The sequence below is a fragment of the Anopheles gambiae genome, chromosome 3 (genome assembly GCF_943734735.2).
Source record: "Anopheles gambiae chromosome 3, idAnoGambNW_F1_1, whole genome shotgun sequence".
Lineage (NCBI taxonomy): Eukaryota > Metazoa > Arthropoda > Insecta > Diptera > Culicidae > Anopheles > Anopheles gambiae.
Genome location: NC_064602.1, coordinates 87600824 through 87624525, shown reverse-complemented (window position 1 = coordinate 87624525; position 23702 = coordinate 87600824).

The window sequence follows — 23702 nt, the reverse complement described above, 5'->3', positions numbered from 1 at the left end:
CTGCAGCACGCAGGACATTTGACGGCGGTACAGTGACTTCATAATTAACAGCGATCGTTTAAACAATTCCAGCTCAGCTTTAAACGCACCAACCTAATAAACGTTAGCGCACACGTGCAAACGGTAAGCAAACCACAGTGCGCTGTGTCAATTACGTCCGACAACCAGGGTAGGGGAGAAGAAGAAGCCGCGGAAAACGGCGAGTGCCGCGAAAAGTCGTGATAAAACCATCACCCTGCAGGGTGAGCCTCTTGGATGGGCGGCGGTATGATTTTTCCACGAAACGGGACTGCCTCCAACCCGGTCCATCCCGGTTGGCGGTTGGGTTTCAGTTTTCTCAACCGACAGACGGCTTCACTGCCACGACAGCAAATGCAGAACGATTATATAGCTGCATCCGGCGAGCGTGCTGGGGCTAGTTGGAAGTGACGAATCGATTGCAAGCAATTTGCGTGCAGTGTTGGTGGGTGTGTAGGGGGTGTGTAGGGGGGGGGGGGGTGGTGACGGTTGCGACGAAGCAGTACTGGAAGCGATTGATAGCACACCAACAAACGATTGACTGGTTGCATGTTCCGAGCGGAAAACACGAAACCGCAAGAGCCGTGATGAGTCGTGTTTGGGTGTAGAGACCGGGAACGCTTGTACCGGCTTGTATGCTGTCAGTTTCGCGCGTGGAGCATATGCTGGCAGTTTGTTTGCGCGATCAATTCCTTACTCGATTGTTCAGTGTGTGTGTGTGTGTACTTATGCTTTATTGGTGAATTGTCTGCTCGTGAAACAAACCAGTAGGCTTGGTAAAGAACCTATTCCAAAATAAAGGTGCTCGTGTAAGAGCATTGCGCTTGGAATTACACCATTACTAGAAGCCAAAAGGGCTAGTGGAAGCCATTCCAGTCAGCGGCGGCCATTGAGCGTCATCGCAGTCGATTGGCAAGCCGAGTTGGTGGGGCTATTTAATTTTAGAGCTTATAAAATTACATCCTACCTTGAACTACTCGCCGAACTATCGATTCCGCCACGGCTAATGGGGCAGTCAGCGATGGGAGAGTCGTGAGCTGGGAATGGCGATATGCATGATGCTGGTGGTAATTTCTAATTTCAAATAATAATTACCCTCGTGGTGGTGCATTTTACACCAACGGACGATACGATCGGCGAGATATTGCGTTTGCGTTATGTGTCAATATGGTGCGATAGATAGGGCTTTTTTCTATAAACTTTGTGATGGATATTGTTGATGGTAGATTAGACCTTCGGAGTGCTTTAAAAAGCGTATAGAAATGTTTAAATCACTAAAAGATTCGTTTTTCAAATACACTCGGTAGGGTAACAGAAACCTGTAATGCATGTGAAATTGACACAAATAAAACAAAACAACCCTTTTCCGCAGAACCAGTATCAAAATTTCGTTTGATTGCGTGCATCTTTCTTGCACGTTACCGTCACTATTACATCGACTAACGCATCCCAACATCACCTCAAGGCATTCTCAAGCGACACCGAAAAGGACAATCAATTGACTGCACATCCCTCTTTTCTTTCAATTTCTCTATCACCTTGGCTATTGCAGCAAAAGCAGGGAATGGGTGCAAATTAAGGGATTGATAGCGCTTGCGCCTTGGAGCAATACTGCCGCAAGGCGGATAGGGCGCAAAGGTAGCAACAAAAGTGACCATCGTTGCGAGGATGATATCTCCCCGTTTGTTTGGTGGTAGCTTCTTGAGCGTACTGTGGAGGGAGAAGGAATGGGATATCCTCCACGGCAAAAGGATGACTCCGAACAAAATGGCGAAATCTTATAAGTACGGCGGAATGTTCAAAGCCGTTTTTATGGGACGATATTGGCTTACAATTCAAGTAAAAATTTCCTTATTGTATTTTCGCTTTTAGATGGACTACAAAATCATTCTCGGGAAATTCTTCTTGTTCCCTGATATTTAAACTAAAGCTAGGAAAGAAAGTCTTTAGTGCATCTTGCTGGAAATGTTTACATATTGTTGAGGGTGAATAATTCTTGTCTTAAACATCGCAATACTTCATGTAATTGTGAGATGCAACAATAATCAATCAGTTTATTTCTAAAATATTCATCGGCGTGCTTTGTTTTAAACTCCTACAAACGTGTGAATGTTCGGAAATATTTAAGCCATTTGTATGTGGTTTTGGAACAATTCTTTTTTTTAAAGCAATCAATCAAGTCATTTAATGACTAAACGAAGCAATTTCTATATGGAAAACACTTGAAAAAAAAAATAACAAAAATCATTCAACTAACAGAAATGAAAAACGCAAGTTCGCACATTTTTGGGCACATTGTTTTGGGAAAGAACAAACCCCTGTTTAGGTTTAGTTGCTATTTAGAACATTATACATTCTGCAAAACTTTTAGAAATCAGAAGAAATTAGACGTCAGCACAAACACTTTTTACTTTTGATAGGATGATACAAACGATCTCAAGCTTTCCTTGCGGCAGCCTTCCGAAACCAATGTGATTAGATAAACTACAGATGGGCTTATGGCTCTGGTTTTGGTCACCATAGTGAGAATGAGGATTTCTAAGGACATTGGCAGGAAGAGAGTAACAGTTACGAATGACTTGTATGACACCTTGCACTCTCCGATTATCAAATGAAGATTTGTCCAAGTCAAGGACTGGACGAACAGACTTGTAGTAATTTATGAACCTTGGACAATATCAAAAGTAAGAATTCGCTGTTTCTAACGTACGCAAATGGTGTTCACAATAAAATCCGTTCAAAATAACACCAATATCAATATAAAATCTATTATTATGAATTGGATATCCTAACGTAGTTAGTCATGGTCAGTTTTTGCCATTATTTTTGCGCACTAAATCCTATTAGTTGGCTCTCAACTATGCATCGTTTGGAAATGTCAAAAGTGCATGGCCAATAGAAAATAATCTGCTACAATGTTTTAAGCTTTATGTTACATCAAAGTTTTATCTATTGTAACGTTACTGTTATGCCAAAATGAAATGAAATTATCTGCTAACGATCTGATTTTTGTATCGTATAAAATCATACAAAAACTAGGCTGCGACCTGTGCTACTATTTTCAGTAGCATTTTGGCTCGCAGGGTCAAATGAGTTTGACATCGCTGCTCTAAACTATGGAATGCTGCTGTTTTTATTCCTAATTTAAAGATAAGATCCTATTAACCTTCTTTTTTGTAAAACTTGCATCCTATAAACCTTCTTGTTTATCTTACATGTACGCTCCTTACTACACAAAACAGTCAAACCTTCCCAAGCGCACCCATTGTGTGCGTCTCCATTTTCCAATAAATGCAACTCCGTCCCCACCGTGCTCTGTGCAGTGTGGTATATCCAATCCTCATCGACATCAGCGGGGGGCTACGTACAGCAATCATCATCGTCATCATCCGCATCTTCTTCTTCGGCGCAAAGAAGCAACCTTTACCAACGCGATTACATTGCACCAAGGAAAGAGGAAAAACGCAGTCACAAAGATACAACAAAGGCAGTAGCAACGCATCTTCCGATGGGCAGCGCCACCGCCAGCGTGTACATAAGGAAGGTGTAATAAGCATAAAAATACGCCGTGTATACCACGAAGTAATGAGAGCAGCGAGCGAGACGAACGCATAAGTCGCGCGCGAGCCCGGCAATCGGCAGTAACGTCCGGCAGCAGCAGCAGGCACAGCACGGTACGGCGCTTGCACAGAAAAGAGATGGTTCACGGTACGGCCAGTTGCTGCAGCAGCAACAATTCACCACACTACCCCCTTCATACACACACCCATACCCACAAATAGCCGCTAACCGAAGCGCAGGACCGCGAGCGATTGGCAATATGCACCGCGTGTGCTGCATCGGGAATGCAACTGGGAGAAGGATGGTCACGGTGTCGGATGGGGTGCCCTTCCGTTCAGATATGAAACGCGTAGAGCGGCCTCGTCGTTGCCTTTGGCTCTCTTTCCAACGCGCGGGACTTTTCGGGTGCGCACACACACACGCGGTGCAAGTAAAGTGTGCTGCAGCAGCAGTTGCTTGTTCGCTGATTGGCGATCCTGGACTAAGAGAAGCAGGAACAGCAGAAGTAGAAGATGAAGATGATGATAGCAAAAAGGCAAAAACACAAGAAGAGATCGATACTGTCCGGGGAGTAGGGCAAGTAGGAGCTTAAATCGGATCGGGAAGAAGGGGAGAGGAGCTCGTAATCAAGCTTACCGGTATCCTTGTCCCTGAGATTGTGTTTCGGGTGCATTGCAAACAAAATGCAGCAGCATCCCTTTCGGCATGTGGTGGTACTGGTGGGCGACTAACTACAACAAACTGTGTCGCCGTATGTATGCTTTTTGCCGGTATCCTGTTTGTTTGGCGTTGTGTGGATGCATTACCTTCCTCCAATTCAAATGTTAATTCCGATCCGAAGCCGCCAATGAATGCGGAATTGATTTTTCGGGAGGAAATAAAAATTTATGCACCGAGAATTCTCATTTGATTTTCGCTCCGTGCACATGATGAGGAATTATGGAGATGTTTTTTGTATGTTGTTTTTCTTCACTTTTCCTGTTGCCTTTACGTTCCTTTTTTGTTGTCGTTGCTTTCATCCGACACCCAACGGTTGCGGTACGGAGTGCTACCAGCGACGTAAAAAAAGGAAGGTATAAAATAAACCCAGCCCAAGGCGGCCTCGTGGGCTTCACTGCCAATTCGATTGTTAGTTTGCCAATTCGGTCCCCATGCTTCACCATTCGGTCGGATTGGTTTATGCGTCGTGTTTCATCTTCAATTTTTATTGCGCTCGTCGAGTACGGCAAAACAGGGATCTGGATGCAGTTAATGAGCGTAATGAAGTTTCCTGTGCTGGCATCGGTGGAGAACAATATTGAGTTGGTGCGTGATTATTGTATGCCAGGGGTGGGGGGTTTTGGCTTGTTGTTTTAATGAAGTGTACTTGCACACGAAAAGGATGTGTATGATGTGTGTAAGAGCCATACTGTTGAGACGTTGGAGCAAATTATAACTTGAAATGGAATTGTCATATTTGTTTCAGTTTATGTTCTGTTAATTAAGATACTTTTGTTGTAGTCATCGACAATTGTTCCGAGAAGTCCCTTAGTTGTTTAAAAATATGTGAATGCGATTACCTGTTTGAATCTAAATATCAGGCTTTCAAATCTTTATTTATTTCGTAGTTCTTAGATTTCAAATGCAGATTTATTGTAATTTAGCTAAGTTAAAAGCAGTCCTTAAAGAGCATAGCTATGGTCATAACATGCTAAACAATTAATATTATCCTTCGTTATCGCATTTCTAAATAACAGATTAAGCTTAACCTAAAGTTGTAGCTTACTGACGTGGTTAAATGAACGCTAGAGTAAAGTTATGAAAACCCGAGGGAATCATTAAACTCTGATGAGTACAGGCTTCTAACGCGTCAATTCGATGCTTTTTAAACCGGCACTCACAATCTGATGACATCTCCACAGTATGCTTGCAAAATTCCCCCAGTCGATTGCAACACTCCCCTATATGATTGCAAACTTCCACAGCTTGCATGCAACATTCCCCTAGCGATTTGCGACATTCCCCTAAGTGATTGAACTATTCACTCATATTATTCGAAACCCTGTATCGCCTAAGCAAGTCCTGGCTACGGAGGCACGGTCCATATATGAAACCCGTTCCAAATATTGCGTCATTCAATGGAATCAATTGAATCAATAGTATACAATTGCCAGATTACAGATTAGATTACAAACAGCAAATTTCCAAAAATTGCACGCTCTTGGATGTAGATGTCTGATGTTTGAAGCTTGAAGGATGGGTGAATCTTACATCAATGTTTTATTAATTAAATCAATTACAATAGTTCAATTAAATACTTAAACACAAAAAAGCAATTCTTCACTCTGTAAGATGGATGTTCTAGACAAGAAATGGAAAATATCAAGACAAGTTCAAGCTAAATGTGCAAATTACAAACCAACTAGACGATCTCTATTCCACGGTCTTCCTTCAAACAGTGATCTGACATTATGTTCTGCATGGCTTTAATTGATCTTTCGTGTTTTACTAGTTTCTGGTACATCACGATATCAACCGGCTTCACAACACGCACCATTCCACTGCTTTGATGTGATCCGAATCCAGCCTAAATGTCGTGTTCGTATTTCGTACATTCGCCTAGGAATCTCGTTCATTCAGAAACCTTACCTTACCCCCATTCATTAAAGTGTATATTCAAATCGAAACCACTTGACCTCTTCAGTCAAGCAAACAGGGTACAGTGTACAAAGTGGCACACCGGCCACCATATAGGGCGCCTCACGCAATCGTACCACCAAACCGTCGTCAATGGCATTATCAAGCCGCTAGACCGTGCTGCAAGACAGCATGATTATAGGTCGATACGTTGATGCCGCTGGTTCAAACTCCTCTAACCCGGTGAATCAGGTTAGATAGAATGCGTGCGGGATCATTACCTCAAAACGGATTGGACCGAGATCTTCCTTAAAACGTCATCATTATAATGACATAAAATAATAATCGTGCCCCAAAACCCAGTGATGCTTTAATAATGATGGACAATTAGAATCGGGCAGGTACGGGTTGTTGTACTCTTTGTTTTTGGTGCGGCGCGAAACAAACACAAGCGTGCGAGATGTTTGAGTTTGAGTTGGGAGCACAATCAAAGATCTTTAGACCAGCCCGGTTGCCGATCCTTTCTGCCGTATCTGTATCCTCGGACGCGGGAGGTCGTCGACGCTAGCCAGCGCCCCGATCATTACGATTCCGCCGTAGCTTTGTAGCTGTTTCGTGCTAATTTTGTGGCACATTTCCACGAAAACCGAAGCGCACCACACACACACAGGCTGAGAGAATTCGTGTTGAATCTATTAATCAAACAGGATCTCTCTCCTTTGTGATGGATCGCGCGCGCGTATGTTACGCTTAGGTTACGCCCGGTATCGTCCCACTTTACGGAGTAAAATGCATACACCGTAGGACTTTAGGAGCGTTAAACACCGTGGATCGTGCTGTGTGCCAACCTGTTTATCCTTGAAGCGATGCCATAATGATCGGAATGTCGATTTCGGGACGGATAAGAGTGTCGGCAATGTTTGGTGGAGATGGATCTCGTTAATCTGTCTAAATTTGAGGATCATAAAACACGATTAAGGTGTGTAAGGATCAGCGTACGCGATCTAATCAAGGCACATGCTACAATCACGTTGAAGCAGCAAACATACTTTAAAAAATACTACATTAAGGCTCTCCTTAACAGCTCAATGTGCGCTCAAAATGATCGCGATCGAATTGAAAATCTGTGAGCTCACTCTGTTCAGAATTTATTGCAATCTAGCATCAAACACGACTTCCAAAAAGCCCGAATCAAGAGACCCCATCTAAACACGCACTATAAACCACCGATTTTAGAGCGAGCATTAGTGGGGCTATAATTACTACGTTGATTTCTTGGACCTCGTCGGTTAAACCTTCGTCCTCGAGCGCGGAGCCCTGATTTTGCCCTCTCGGCTTAGAATAAAACGATACAGATAGAAGAGCAACCAGGAACGATATGATAAATTTGAACCCCCCCCTCCTTCTAACAATATCGTTGCTTTGGAGTTATACTTGCCCTTTTGCACAACTAAAGACGGGCCCTTTCCACAAAATATCCACCCCCACAATTAGGGGCCGTTCGGAGGTAGTTTTGTTGCAACGTTAGTTTTTGGCATGCGCTTTTTTGGGGTCGTTGGTCGTTTTTGTTTTTGGTTACCTGTCTGAAACCTGCCGAATGCATCGCCTCAAAGGAATTAGAGGCTGGGCCGAGATCGTGGTCGTAAAATTGCACCGAGATCTTCAACGTCAGCGAACGGGGGGTGGGCGATCGGCTCGGTCGCTGTATTGCATTATAATTATCTGCCCGCGAGAACGTGTCTCTCCCGCGCGAACGGTTAGGCGCCGGTAAAAGGGAAACCTCCGTAACGAGGATGCCCAATCCCCCCGTTCGCCATCGACGGGTTTTATGGCGGGACGTGGGCGTCCATAAAGCGCAAGCAGTCACCGTGCGTCCGTACGTCTGCCGGACGTCTACATTGCGTCAAGTCGTCGTCGTCGTTGCTGGCGGTGCGTTTATTGCATTTACACATTTTTGGTGCGGCGGCGGAGGGCATTCTGCTCCTTTTTTGTTGTTGTCCGCTTGTCTTGTCGGGTGCGTGCACTTTTTTTTACCGTGTGTGATGGGTGCAACATTAGCCCGCGTTCGTCTTAGCGCTCGTGCAATCATTTATGGCCTTCATCTGACCGGGGCAATCAAAGGCACTGGTTTTGCATGTTGGTCTGCGTGCAAGGGCCGATAAGAACCGAGATCGCCTAATGACCGAAGCCGTCGTGGGAGGAGAATGCCGTAAATTTGGGGCTATGCCGTTGTTGTTTTTTTTGTTGCTGTTGTTTATACTGTTTGGGGCAGGCACACAGATTGCATGATGCATAGCGCTATTAAGAGCGTAGGGAAATTAGGCTGGCCGTTTTGGGGTCGGTTGAAAGCGTTGCGGTTTGGAAATGATGCAAATTTGTGGTGCAGGATTTGAGGAAGAGCTTTTGGGAAAGGGTTCGTGATGATTATGGGTGGATTGACTGGGCAAGCTTAAGTTGAAGGCAATTAATTTGCATTGTCTGGAGGGGAAACCAGTTGGGCGAATTTTAAAGGAGATGTCTCGTTTGAATGAATGATTTTTATGTCTTTTAAGGTGCTAAGCTAACATTTGATGCTTCTCGGAGGTCTCAATATTCTAAGACACCTTTCTATACACTATTCTATTCGTTTCTATGGCAAGATATAAAGGTTTATAATGTAATTATACTCATTTCTCAAACTATATTACTAGACTACTGTATTAAAATTTTTAGCGAGTGTCTTGTAATACTTTGTTATGACTCTGTTATTCTTTTTATTTTTAGGAATAAGAACCACAAACAAAATCTTAGATAATAGAAAATGTAATAGTTTTTTTTAATTTCATGTATTATTCAACAAATACGCCAAGGTCATATGCAGGTAAATTGTAGAAATATGATAGTTCTGATATCCAATTATTCGTCTTCCGTTCATTCCATTTTGGTCGCATTTGATTTTCTCCAATCTCCACCCCGAATGCTCATTCTCACCTGCAAAATCATCTGCTAAATTGTGACACCCGAAGCCATCAAGTCAATCTGCGACACCGCACCACTGCCTCGACCTGGACAGATCATTCAAACACATCAGAGCCGACCAATAACAAAGAAACACCCGGAACGAACTCGCATGGAACAGAACCAAAAAAAAAAGTGCACACGACCAGCGTCGCCAGCGGCATTGTGGGACCAACAGCACCATGATGACTCGTGCCACTGCCATTTTCCGAATGCATGATTTAATTAATTTTATTTTTCGGTCATCGACTCCGGTGTGTGTGTGTCCATGATGGCGGCGGCAACGGCGGCAGCGGCTTTATTTACTAAATAAAATGATAAATCGCTCTCGGGGATGTGGTTCGCGTGGAAGCTAGGTAGTTTTTTTGTTGTCGTGGCTGGTCAACTTCTTCTTTTTCTTCCCCCAACTTTAGCGCCAAACCCCCAAAAACTTTAGCGGGGGAAGGAAGCAGCGCTTCATTCGCATGAGAAGGTAGTGATAGCCAAAGGGACAGACACATTTAACGAAAGAAAACACAGAAGTCCCGGGACCGATAATTTGTTCACTAGCTCTAGGCTTGATTTTGGGACCCGTTTCATTCGGAATGCGTCTAAAGTGTGTGTGTGTAAGTTTTTTTGTTGTTATGTTCCTTTTTTTATTGTTGAGACAGCGAAACGAAATAGTTTATGCGAAACCAGTGTTTAACATATCCAAAGGATCCTAAAGTTAACGGTTGTTTCGAAGCCTCCTCCACAGGCTTTGCAGTGCTGGGCGAGCGAGCGATCAGTTCTGCCCTGAAGGTTCTCGCGCACGATGGCGCTTCTTGGTCATCACATTAAGACACTATCGCTTGCGCCCCCTCACAATGGTCCTTCGAACCGGAGCACGGTAAACGGGATCATGTTCGCTTCGAGCGGATTGGTCACGAATGACGACTTCTAGCAGCATGGATAGGCTGCAGGTCCACCCTCTTGCCCATTCGGACCGGTGGCCTGGTAGTGATTTATACACGTTAGCACGTGATCGGTTCGAATTATGAATAATGATTTGTTTTTAAGTGTGTTTGTGTTGTTTCTGTGCTCAATTTTACGATTCCCGCTGCGTGTGTTTTGTCTTACGAGCGCCCCCCCCCCTCCCCCCGTTTCGAACCATTTAAAATCTTTTCTGATCTTGTGGTTGCGCTTCCCCTTCGGGGTGAAAGGATCGCTGGCGACTTCTGCGGGAGCCGTAACATTCCATGTACTGCAGGATTGAAACATTTCTCCGTTGTCTTCCCTCCTTATGGCGCGCCATTCATAGGCGCCGTTCGGTGATTGATTGCTATCGTCACCGCGAACCACGTTACTGCCCGGTCACATCTGTTCCCGTAGCATGCACCAGGGGGGGCAATAAAAACCGAGGAAACTTTAAACTTCAAATGTCTCTGCCCTCTCACCGGGTTATTTTCCGAACGCCGTGTTTCTGCTTTGGTTAAGAATACCCATCCTTTTTCCCCTCGCAGTTTGCGCTAGGACGCCCTTCCCCCCCTGTTGGGATAATTAGATCGGTCGTACCAAGGGGTTAAGGAAACCAAACATCAAAGAGCGCGCGGTTGACGTGTTTTTTTGGAAAAGGATTCGAAGCGTTACGTTTTATAGTTTGATTGCCCTGGACAAGCCCGAGAAAAAGGTAACATTTGGCTGGGCTGTGTTTTGCCTGCCGTGAAGAGATAATGAGCCTTGTTTGTGTGCCGCTATCGATACGGATACATCAGCTGCCAATTTGCTTCAATCTCGCTTTGCCAATAAAGCGCGACGGGTCGCTACATTGTTGCAAGTGAAATCGGCTGATTTTGTTTTATAATGGGGGTGAAATGATGTTTGTGTGGTTTTTAAAAGAAGGATTTTTAAAATGGGGTCGATGGGAATGCCATGATTGATATAAATTTATTTTTAATATCAGAAATTGCAGATTGGATGTACTTCAAGGATGCTGTATGATTGTTAATCCTATGTTTAATATGCTACATTATAGATTCTTTTTATAAACCATCAAAATTGGATCTCGTTTTGAGCTTGGAACAAGTAAGGTTTAATCTCTTGGTTGCATTTTATAAATACCCAAAATAAGTTGCTGTCACAACAATCATTTATGTTGTTGTTTAACTTAGCTATTTCATTTTGACTATTTGATCTCCTTTTAAAATGTATCGTTAAATCTTTCTATTTCTTATTTTGTATCCTATTCACCTAATTGATTTTATACTTCTTTATTGTTTTTTTCATGTTTGCATTTCGTGCACTAATATTGTGTTTGTTACACCATTATACTTTTTTGATATTTGTTGCTCATTGTTTGCACATTACTCACCTTGGTAGGAATTATTCATTTGAATAAAATTTTGACTCACCTTTGATTTCCTTTTCCCTTTTTTTTCAACTTCAATCAACTCAATTCCATAAATTCAAATTTTGAATTTATAGGACTAGTTATCGATAGAAGATGATAATATGATAAATGCTAGTTTCTGTCCTTCTTTGAACCTTGAACATGATTTTTTTCGTAATATTGATAATTTTGATTTTTGTAAACATGCAATAACCACACTATGGGAGAGTTCATCTTTATCATGCTTTCACGGGGAGAAAAATTTACATAAAGTTTGCTACTCTATAAGCAACGAAGATAATTATATAACAGAGTAAAAGCTCTACCAGGAACTCTATCGATCTTGGTGGAATGCATAGAACGAAGAAAGCATTTCACCTTTCCTCAGGGATTAGTATGAAAAATTCCAACGAAATCACAAGTATGTAATCCTTCAAAATGCCAAACTGCACCATAAACACAACCTCGACAGGTTTGAAGAACCGGTGAATTAAATCAAATAACTCACAAATTGCCATTCTTGCGGATCAAACTTACCGGCCGAAACGTTTCGGTTGCAAATGCGGCGAGCAGGGGAATGCCACTAACGACTAACGAGCGATATGCCGAGACGAAGAACGAACTTTTTTTGCGAGGCTCGAGATATTTTTTTCCTTAATATCTCCAATGCCGAACGCCGCGTTGGAAGGTGTATATTGGCAAAACTATCATCTCGATCGGCACCACCATCATCATCATCAACATTATCATCCGCCAGGTCCGTTCTACACGTCGCTCGGGAGCAATCGGATGATACGTCAATAAAATGATAGACTTCTTGAGAAAACTAAATTAAATTAATGATTTTATTGATAGCAATCAAAACCATCGGCAAAGATGAGGAGCCAAACAGTTCTTGCTCACTCGAAAGCCTCATCATGGGGTTGTTTGATAGTGTTTTGAGGCAGTTTTTTATGGGAAGAATAACGAATCTTTCCAATAATGGAGTGTTGGAGTGCGGTTAAGTACTGTTTTGTTTGGGATTGTTTGGAGAGTGCGCAGGTTCATCCCGGCGTCCCAGCCAAAGCAACCCGATAAATAATGGTCACTGACTGCATGGTTTGCAAACCGCAGAGATCTTCCATGTGAGGGAGTGTCAGTGTGTGCCGTTTTACATTCGGAGACGTATAATTTGATATCATAAGAAACAGACAAAAAGCGACCAACGCGCACAAGCCGCCTAATTTCTGCTTCAGCCGAGCTTTGATTCAGGCTGTGGGTGACTTGAGAATCAGGCTCTTTGCCGAATGCCGAGAATCTTTCTTTCCTTCTTTATACCTTTTGCAGTACAAATCGGCGCCAAATTCGGCGGCAAACATCGTTTTACCTTTTGCCCCTCTACGTGGTGTTTACGTCCCAATAGCGATAGGAGCGACTCGCCGGACCAGAACGGACTCCAACAAATCTGCCCCGGTATTTGTAGAATTTTTGGTGTTGAACTGTTGTTTTTTTGCTAACTCCTCTATCGGGCTCGATTCGCAAAATGCTTCCCAGTCACGAACCGATCCGCCAACGATCGAGTGATCCCACAATTTGGGCGGCAGGCAAAACGATGGGATCCCGTGCGGCTGTGTGGCAGAGAGTCTGAAGGACGTGAACGTGGTAGAACTCAGACAGCAGGTACAACACGACAGGTATTAGAGGCTTAGGCCTAGCCGGGGACCTGGTCGTGGCTGCGTTCTCAAGGGAAACGGGGCGTAACGCTGATGTTTCGGTTCGGACTGTATAACGGGCAAATTGTAGGTGTACGCTTCCCGGTATCGCATGCAGACACGCATTATCAGACTTTTCTCCCACGACCGAACACACTGGTGCGCTGGTGTGTGGTGAAAAAGACGACCTTGCTGTTTTAGTACGGGGTTGGTTGTAGCGTAGCTTTTCAAACTGCAAGACATCGAGCCGGCCTGTACCTGTCAGTCACCGTTTGTCAACAACAGCGTCCTAGTAGACTGTGGTGGATGGGAGTGTGCGGTTAGTGATGTTTGTGGTCAAATGTCCTCGGAGGAAATTATGGGTTAGTGTTGCTGTAAAGATCTTTTCTGAGTTTTGCGAATTCAATTCCTGGACCCAGAAGAAGTCTTCACACACTTGCAAAGAACATATCGCACTGGATCTAATGGTAAGACATTCGTAGCACTCCACGAAGTCAATCGTCCTTTGCGCCACTTATTCCCTTGCTAATTTCTTCCTACACTTCTAAACTCGCGCTCCAAAAGGGTCGGCGACTCCTACTGGTCCAGACACCAGTCTGGTAGCACCGTATCGTTGGAATACATTTGGTGTGTGATTTTCGCTCGGAACATTCGGTGCCGGTCGGGCCTCAGACACGGGATCATCATCGGACGATAATCGTCCGGGCATGATGCTGCACCGACGCACTGCTCCAATGAACTAGGACGACCACTTCAGTCAGCCGACCGAGGCAAAAAGGCAGGGATAGGTATAATAATCGGTAATAAGGCTACCGGAGTTTGCTGTTGTTTCTACGCCCGCTTCATCCACCCTGTTCTACCGTGCTATGGAGGAACATAGCATGTCGGTTGCGGTGTCGTGTTCGTGTCGCTTTTGCCAAAAATTCGTCTCGGTGTGGTTGCGGAATTCGGATGCCCGAAAAATAGTGCTTTTTTGTTGGTCGTTTGCTCGGTGCTGTCGTGTTGTAGGAGATCAACGTGCGTGGGAACGAATGTTTGCTACACTTTTACCGATTATTCTGTGCTGGATTGGATGCAGCCAGCAAAAAAAAAAAACCAAAATGGTTATACCATCGCTGTGTAGTAGTGTTTGATAGAGAGAAAAAGAGAGATAGAGAGGGTGTTTGCATCTATCATTCCGGTTCCCGGGACTCGTCACAGATCATGCGAAAGGACCTGCGGGAAGATGGATTTGTTATGCTCCAAAAATAGCCGCTAGCAATCGACATCGAGTCGTGGTGCAGTCGGCTATGCAGTAAAAGCTCATGGTGCATGTGGTGGATGACAGATGTGGTCAGTGTAAAAAAAAGTTGGACCACACAGTTTACACACACACACACATCAGCAATAAAGGTTTAGGTTTTTGGGGAGAGTGAATGCATTTTTAATTCCGCGAGCCCGCTTTGGGCTGCAGGTTATGGGATTAATCACAATGCTGGGCGGTTGGCAAGCATAAATTATTGGTTGATACAGTACTGCAACACACAAAAAAAGGATTCACAAATGTTGAGCCTTACATTGCCTTGGGGGGTAGTAGTTGCAAATGTATTGTACAAGCGCTGATTTAAAATCATTCCACCAATTAGAGCACCGTTCGATATGTTTCATGTTTGCGCATTTTGTAAAACATTGTATTGAACATGCAAGTAGGATTGTTTTAACGACGGATTTAAGATGACGGGTATTGCTGCGTTAAAACTGGTTTAGTTGAGATCAGTCGGCAAAAGTACTTTAATAATCATGATATTTTTATTTTTGTGGTGGGACAGCCCGTTTTCGCCCGTTTAATATTATATTCAAATGTCAACTGTATTAAATGGGTTTGCAGCAAACCTTTAATAATTGATTCCTAACTTCTTTATCTTGTACTAAGGAAAACACCACAAAGAACACATTCCTTCCAAACGGGCAAAGACTTTGTCTTGCAAACTAATTGCCGCAATTCGAGACGAATGACTGACTTTTTGTCAGAACGCATTTGTCCGCTATGCGATAATGATGCAGTGCAATATTCCGAGAGTTTGTGGTACATGTTTGTGGCAATTTTCCACCAGCTCACGCAGCGTGGTTCTGTGGTTCGTTTTTTATTGACATCCATGATTAGCCGCTGCTTGCACATTGTTGCTCATGCTGGTACAGCATCGATCGCTGTACCTTCCCGTGTGATGAAGATCCGTACGCTGACGATCTTCGTCAAACGCTGGCGGGAACCCCACGCATATCGATTAAGCGATAGCCTCGGGATGCACTAAAATGGCGCAGTACCTATGCTGTGCCTCTCTCTCTCGTTATATTTTGATCCTTCGCAGCTTCCCAGCAGAGATGCGCAGGACGGAGCAGAATTCCAGGAACAACAACCTCGTGTCCACGGATCAAGCTGACGCTTGGGTGCGTAATGATCTGCGGAGCAGTAATATACCGCCCAGTCCCCATCGCATCGACCAGCAGCAGCACCAGCATCAGCAGCAGGGTGCGTATGATGACCGCGTTGGAGTTGGCAGAACCACAACTGGCAATCGTCGTCGAAACGTTTACACACAGACCGTGCACTACAATTTGGATGGCGCGATTCGCCCCAAACCAGCACGAGTTTGCGTGTTCGCTTGGGGGAGTGCGAGAAAAATGCCAGAAAAATGGCCTCCGAGCTTGGCCTCGGTCCGGTCCGGGAGGGACGAGGATATCTCCACGGGTTGTCTCTCAGTGGCTGCAGAAGCTAGCCCGCTACCACCGCGTCACATCACGCGCGGGGAGGCGGGAAAGGTAAAATGGCCTCCAAACGTCTATTCGCCAGTGGTTTTTTTTTTTTGCTTCTGCAACTCGATTTGAGCTCGGTGCGGTGCGGTTGTGTTTGGGCTACGACTCTGACGACATGCCAGAGTTAATGATTGGTGCGGGGGGTAGTAGGGAGGAGGTTGGACGGCGGCTAAGATTTGCCTGCCCCGGAACGCCAATACCGAGCGAGCCGATAATTTGAACCAGTTTTTATTTTTGCAAACGGCCGTGCCCGGGCGCAAAGGATAATGAAAGGTATTACACCGGGACGCGGTGTAATGGTCATGAACTACATTAATTGCGGATAAATTTCACGTAGAAATTTGCTCTCGCTGCCCCCGCAGGGGATGCATGGTAATGTCTAATATCGGTTGCTGTTTTTTCGTCTTTCCTCCGTTTGCTTTCCCGATTGCTGCCGCGGTGGGAAAGTGGAAACAAGCGAACACGGAGCAATAGTGCCTGGCATGCCCGGCTACTCGCTGCCTTGGGGGGGTTTGAACGATTATGGGTGGATTTTTGAAGTTTCTGTAACCGAGAGTGGCAATTGACAGCGTTATTGAGAACGGCGATGGTGCAATATTTTGTCGATTATTATTTTATTTTATTTTTATTTATAAAATTATTAACTTTTCTATGTTTCTTATCTTTTATCTATTTTAACTAGGAATGGGTTACAAATGCATTAAGATGAAGTTGTTCGTTGGTCTAACTAATTTTTTATTTTATCCAACAAAGCTATTGATTTTTTATTAAACTAGACTAGACTAGAATTTATTAAAAATATATTTACCTTCAGTTGGCCCTGAAATCTTGAGACATAAATATTTTCTGTCAACTGATGAATATCATCACCACTGGCTGAATAGCATTCTTAGCTGTTTTGCTTAAACCCCGAGAATTTCTTAGATAATTCCTATACATTTGGTCCAGATGCATTGAAGTACATTGGAATCTTTTGCAGAGGTAATTAGCAACGAGATAATGAACTCAAACATGAAACATGAACTCAAAACTAAACAGAATATGAATAAAAATATCGTTATAATTTCATGAGTTGTTGCAATGTTTCGTGTAAAATTATTGGAAATCTTAATTTTTTCTCAAATTTGTTTGGGCTCGTTTGTTTTGGTAAATTAAATTATACATAATTATTCCGTTTTAAATTTTATTCAGTTAAAAAATATCCCATACAAAAAATGTCCTAAGTGTTCGTAATTCAAATCAATGCAGTAGTTTCAGGCTCTCTTTATTAGACATTTTTATCGTTTTTAAAATAGCTTTAAAGCGACAAATCGTGTATGCAAACTACCAATTTTCCTTCGACCCTATTTTATTTCATTTGGACTACAATGACTTGTTACAAATAATAAACACCAAGTTTTTTAATATTTCTCCCAGAACTGCTCTTTATGCAATCATGAAATGTAACGCCCGTATTATCGCTTTTCGGTTGATGCAACATCACACGACAGCTTTGTTCGGACCATTTTGTACTAGCTGAATTGCGCTGTCAAGTGGGAACCATCTAAAACGGGCTTGCATTTGCGCAAAGCACGATTCGCAAGGCACACACCATAATACACATACACCGCCTTATAGGCTAAGAGTGTGTTGTGTCACTGTGTAGCGCGAGCGCTAAATGTAAATAAACTTATTTTTACGCATGAATAATAAAACAAATTGTTTTCCCCGAAAACCATTTCCCAGTCGCTTGAAGGGTAAAGTAGCGTACTGGGTAGAGCAAAGAGAGAGAACTTTTTTTTTTGGATAACATTAGACACCATGCGCCGTGTGGTGTGTGGTAAAGGATTGCACTGACTGCACACAGAGCGATTGGGTGGTAAATGGTGGAGGGTGGAAAATAGAATCACCCTTCCCAGTGCCAAACGGCGCGAAGTGGGCATTGAAGGGAAGGCGTTAAATGGTATTTCACAGCATGAGATTTTACCAGAGGCCGCTGCCTCTATAACGCGGCATAACGCGGCTGTACAATGTGCCGAGGGTGCAAGTTCCACGGCAAGTCGGGAGGATTTAGAAAACACTTCAAATGTAATGCTCATTAGCGCTAGTCGAAGGAGAAAAGCACTTTTCGCGACGCTCTTGACACGAAATCGGTTGTGATAGAAGTAAATATGAAGTCTTACTGCACGCATTTATAGCAGAGATTCTGAAGTTGCAAGAATTTCTCAAAACTCCGTACTAAATATTCCTAAACACGAGCCACTAAGCAGCATCTGTTTTTACATATCTCGTATATCGTACTTCATTTTTAAACACGATTTCCTCTTCCCGATAAAGTTTTAAATCCCAACCAGAACCAGATCGACCCCGCCCGTTTGTATATGGTAAAAATAAAGCAAAAGTCACACAATTCAAGATGATTGTCTCCTGATAGTACCAGAGTCAAGAGTACGCACGTCGAACGCTAAATCCGTGCGCTATCATCCTTAACAGATCGGCCCAACAACGCTCAGCTCAACCGACAGCAGGGCAACCAACACTGCCTCGGATCCCTTGTTGCAGCAGCAGCAGGTTTTATGGTCTTTTAAGTGCTTAATTAGGTTTATCGTATCTTATCGCGGGCTGGAACGCGAGTCATCGGGCATCTCATTGCAATCCCATCAAATGTCACGTTAAGGAGACACGAGCTTCGGCTGCCACAAGGGGTGCGAGGCAGTTCATAATCGACGCAACGTATATTTGGTTCCGGTTGTTTCCGGCACTGATGGGATAGTAACAAGGGGCGCACGCACCCTCGCCTCGTGTTGTTTGTGGCGAAGGGTGCAAGAAGCGAATTTTCCAGGACAATTTGCTTTGAAAGTATGCTCGTCGAAAGGGGATGAGTCGTCGGTTGCTGGTGAGTTATCTGCTGCGCATGCAAATGAGTACTCGATTCGTCGGTCGCTTCGGTCTGTTTGCTACAAAATGGGTTTACAAAACGTTCTTTCTTCACTTGTAGAGGGGTGCCGTGTGGCTGAAGGACAGCAGTAAAGAGTTCATCATAACACGAGGTGATCGAAAGGCAGGACACAAAGCATTGACGCTCTTGACGCACGTTTCCTGTGAGATGGCGAAGTGTAAAATGGGCACGCACGTAAGGGATGGAGCACTGACCAACGTTCAGGATCTAATCGGAGGCACACGTACGTGGGTAAAAAAGAGGTTTCTTTAAAGAGTGCAGCAAAACCTCAGCAAAAACTTTGACTGACTAGGCTGTCGAGCCGGCAAGTGATCGCAAAGAGCGCAAGTATCCAATTAAATTTCATAAACTAATTGGCTAATCGATGTCGGTACCGCTTTGCTTTGCTGCTTACCTGTGTTTTCTGTGATTTTGTTTCCTCTCTCTCTCTGCTCGTCCTTGGTTTGTTACACTCACCACCATGTGAGCCTTCGCAAAAAACAGGGAGATTTCCTCGCTAACTACAACCCCCCTAATCGATGGTTAGGTTTCGTATTTTTCTTTCCATTCCGGTTACGGTGCTGGTGGGGCTACACGAGCGGGACGCGTGTGCCCGACTTCAAACCATGCCGGCTCATCGCAACAAAGCGAGTACTCATCGAGGCTGAGGTAGTTATTATTATGATTAACGCAATGCTTGTTTGCTGGCACGGGTCCTTGAACAAAAAAAAAGAAGCATATTATCGACTGTTGGCCAGTTTTTCGATAAGAAGCGCAATGCGCAAAAGTGCGAAAAGTGCGTTAGAAGGTGAAGGTAAAGCGCGATTGAAAAGAGGATCAGTTAACCAAAAAAAAAAAAAAGAGAGAAGAGAATCGGTAACAAAAAAACAACACCCGTCATGTTCGAGGAAAACATCGTTGGGTCCATTTTCATGAAAACACTACGTGCGACGTGTTTTGCCAGTTTGGCACGTGGCGACCAGTTGATGGCAAAATAGAAAGGTAGCGCAAAATGCTCTCTTGACAAAAGATACACGGCTGCGTAATGATACTTTACAGTGCGTCTGCCATTGTGGCGTTGTAGTTAGGGAGGAGGTTGGTTGAAGTGCTGATTTCCTGACTCGTGCTTTCGGCGGTGGAGTGTTACGATTGGATTACACGTGATACCTACTGGAAAAGGAAGTAATGGATGGAAATACCATGTGGTGATTGGGAGTGAAGAGATGGAAAGACTGTACTGGTTTAGGTATTTTTTGGCATTTTTTGTAATCTTTAATGTAATGTTGGGGATTTAGTCTAACCTGTACCACCTTACTCTAAAGATTCTGTAAAGATTCATTAATCTAAAAAACTCACGAATCTCCAAGAATTCATGAATCTCTAAACATTAATGAATCTCCAAAGATTCATGAATCTCGAAACATAAATGAATTTTCAAAGTTTCAAGAATCTAAATGATGTATGTAGCTCCAGGGATTCATGAATCTTTAGAAATGTATGATTATTAGAGAAAAGCGTATCAAACGGATTGTTTAACAAAATACTGTAAACGAATTGCTTAGTGAACAAATATAAGTTGCGAATAAGCCCTCAAAATGTTTCATAATTCTAGGCAACGCTAAAATTAGCCCAGAAATGTTAGTAATCAAATATCTTCACGTGCCTCAAAACGACAAAAAAGGCTACACCATAATAAGGTACCATTTTGGTACCACCCCTATTTGCTAGCTGTTTTTTAGACCGACATGCCGTCCGTTTTGCCATTCGTAATAAGCAATAATGTTTTACTTTTTTAGCTCGGTAACACTATCCCTTTCGGCGCGGTATTGATTTCAGTGCGCGTCACGTGTTGCTCGTTGAAATCCATCAACTACGGCCAACTGTATTATGCCGTAATTAAGTGGTTTTGTTGATATTGGATCAACCGTCAAGGACTGGTGGCTGCTGCTGCTGTTGCTGTCGAAGAGGACAGTAGGAGGGTGAGTTATAAGGACCGGACGTCGCTCGTTGTTGACGCAAACCGTGCAGCACCCTGGCAAGAGTTGTTGCTACAAAATAATGTTTGTGCGTGTGCTCCTTCACGAGTGGTTGGTGGCACGTTTTCGATTTTAACCCACCGGCCGCTGGTGCCGTTCAGGTGCTTCTTGTGCCGCACTTCGATTTCCTAATTAAGAGTCCTGGGAAAGCATCGGGGTCCGAATGTCAAAAAAGGAACCCGTGGGAGCAGTGCGGAAGGTGTGTGAAAATGAGGCGAGAAATAACTTTCTTCCCAAGGCTCGATCCGCCGTGTTTGGCGCTTTGAGCAAACAGACATCACGGTGTACGGTGGGAGGGAAGGATTCGCGTAGCTTACTGGAAGTGACACTTCCTAAGGACGAAGGCCGCACTCGGGGACGGAGTGAATGAAGAGCCAGTTCGAGGAAACATGATAAATCAATTTAAAATCTCCGCTTATCCTATAATTTATCAACAGGCGCGGCAATGTCTTTCCGGCGAGCGCTGGTTCACCGTTCCACAGGACACTGTGGCACACTGTTGAGGTGAGATTACTGAGAAGTTTTGTGAAACTGCTTCGTGAACGCCCGATGAGAGGAATAGGGAAGAAACGATGGTTGGTGGTGGTTCCGGTGACCGTAAACGGAAGTTTTTCGAAAATCCGCCGGGTCGCCGGGTTGACGTCGATGGCTGAAATTTTCGATTTCGCCCGGCAGCGATTTTTGTAAACAAGTGCTAAAATTCACTCAGCAGCGCTCTAATCATACGTTTTATCGTATCAATTTTCGGTAATTGTTGGCAGCTCTGGTTGCCTGGAAGCAGTCAGGGCGGGCGATTACTGCGCTACTGCGAGGGCGGTGGATTTTAAGTTTCTTGGAATGGGATAGTTTTAAAATAGTTATAATTAGACGGCACTTGGGAATGGAGAAGCAGCGCATAATAAACCGTGTTGACGCAACGTTAAGTGTAAGGATGAAGCGTTAGACATTGTTTTATTCAGTAAACTGTAGTAAAGAGTGTTTCAAACTAAAAAAATCAAAGTCAAATGTTTGTTTGACGTTGTTTGTCAATTTTATTTCATTTCAGTTATAATTCTTCTAGAATATATTCATTAAGGATCGTCAGAGGTCTCTGACTCTGCAAACAGGTCCACCCGATTCGTTTCGTATAATTTGATAAATCGACAAATAATCAAGTAACGAGCTTCGGTTTCCAGTGTACAAATTTCCAGTTCATTACCGAAACGCAATGCATTTCAGCAACGATCAACGCTTTTGCGCGCACAACCCATCAAATAAACCGCCGAAACTTCTCGGGCTTCTATTTTGGTTTTTCATTAAATTTGATTAAGAAGCCTGGGCCAGCAAAGGCAGAAGCATGAGCGGAGCACAAATAATAAGTAAAACAAAACTTTAAAAATTCAATAAATGCATGATGCTGTCGGGCATAATTTATGCAACACCAATCAGTAGCGCGCCGTCAGTTTGATGTAACAATGGCACCGGCTAGCAGTTCGGCTGCGGCAACTACCGATCCCGTGTGGTCGCCGTCGTCGTCACTCGGGAAGCAGGGAAGCGGGAAACCCCACCCTTTCATTATGCTCATCATTTAGGTGAACTAATGAATAAAACACACCGGTAGCGGGCTGACTTCAAATCAATTAAAATATGAAATAAAAATGGAATGCCAAAAAGCTATAATTTGCCAACTGCAGTCGTCCCGATTCCGGGTGCAGTCTCGCCGGGTTGCGATTTGATTGGTAAGGCTGCGCTTTTTTTCGGATGGCTGCTGCTGTACCGCGGGCTGGAGTTTGTACGGCCCTAATTTGAAATGGGCCCGTTCTTGTTCGGTGCACTTTTTTGCATACGATTGAAGTTCCCCGTTGCAAGTAGATGGAATTTAGAATGCGATACACGATCCATGAGACGGTTTAATTAGCGAACAATAAAATTGAAGGGACGCTCTTACCAGCCTAATGAACATATCACACCGCTTGAGAAAATGCCACATTCACACTGCAGCACGGTTTCGTTTCTTGGTCTCGTTGATCATTGATAGTTTGCTGCGAACAACAGCAAAAAAGGCATACCCCCAGCGGGCATCTTCGGCGTGTGTGACCCGCTGGGAGCTGGGTTTTAGCAGCAAGATGCAGCGGGATTTTCGAGCCACATCTTTTCGGCAACTGGAGACCTCACAAAGCCCCACGCAAAGTTTAAGCACGCCTGGCAGGGGTCGGCACGCGCGTGACTCTCGATCCTGTGGGGCCACCTCGTTCCGCTGTGGCTGTGTGTTTGTTGTCACGCTACGGGCGATTTTATGACCTCAGCAAGCAGCGGCATCCTTTTTTTTTCGTCCGGCGTTATGCGCTTCTTCCCTTTGTATCGTCCCGCCCGAGGGAAGACGGTATGCCCTCCAGACAGCCGGGAAGGCGCTTTGTGGGACCCGATTGTCATACTTTTGGGGCAACGAATTAATCATGCCACCGTGGAGGTCGTTCGTTGGTTTGGCTTATTGTTTTGTTTGTTTCGCTACAGTTTTTTTTTTGTTCATCAGGTTCTGGCTGTTGATTAATTTTATTGCACTAGCCGCTGACCCCCCGTAGAATCGGCTGGGGGTCGAGAGGTTTATTGTCGGTCGGCGGAAATGGCAAATATTTTAACACGAGCGTTCTGAGGCTAGCGATACAAATTCTGTTGGCACATAAAAGTCAACATGCACAGTTATGTTCGTTCATCAACAAGATTTAATATAAAATGTAGCGGATTGT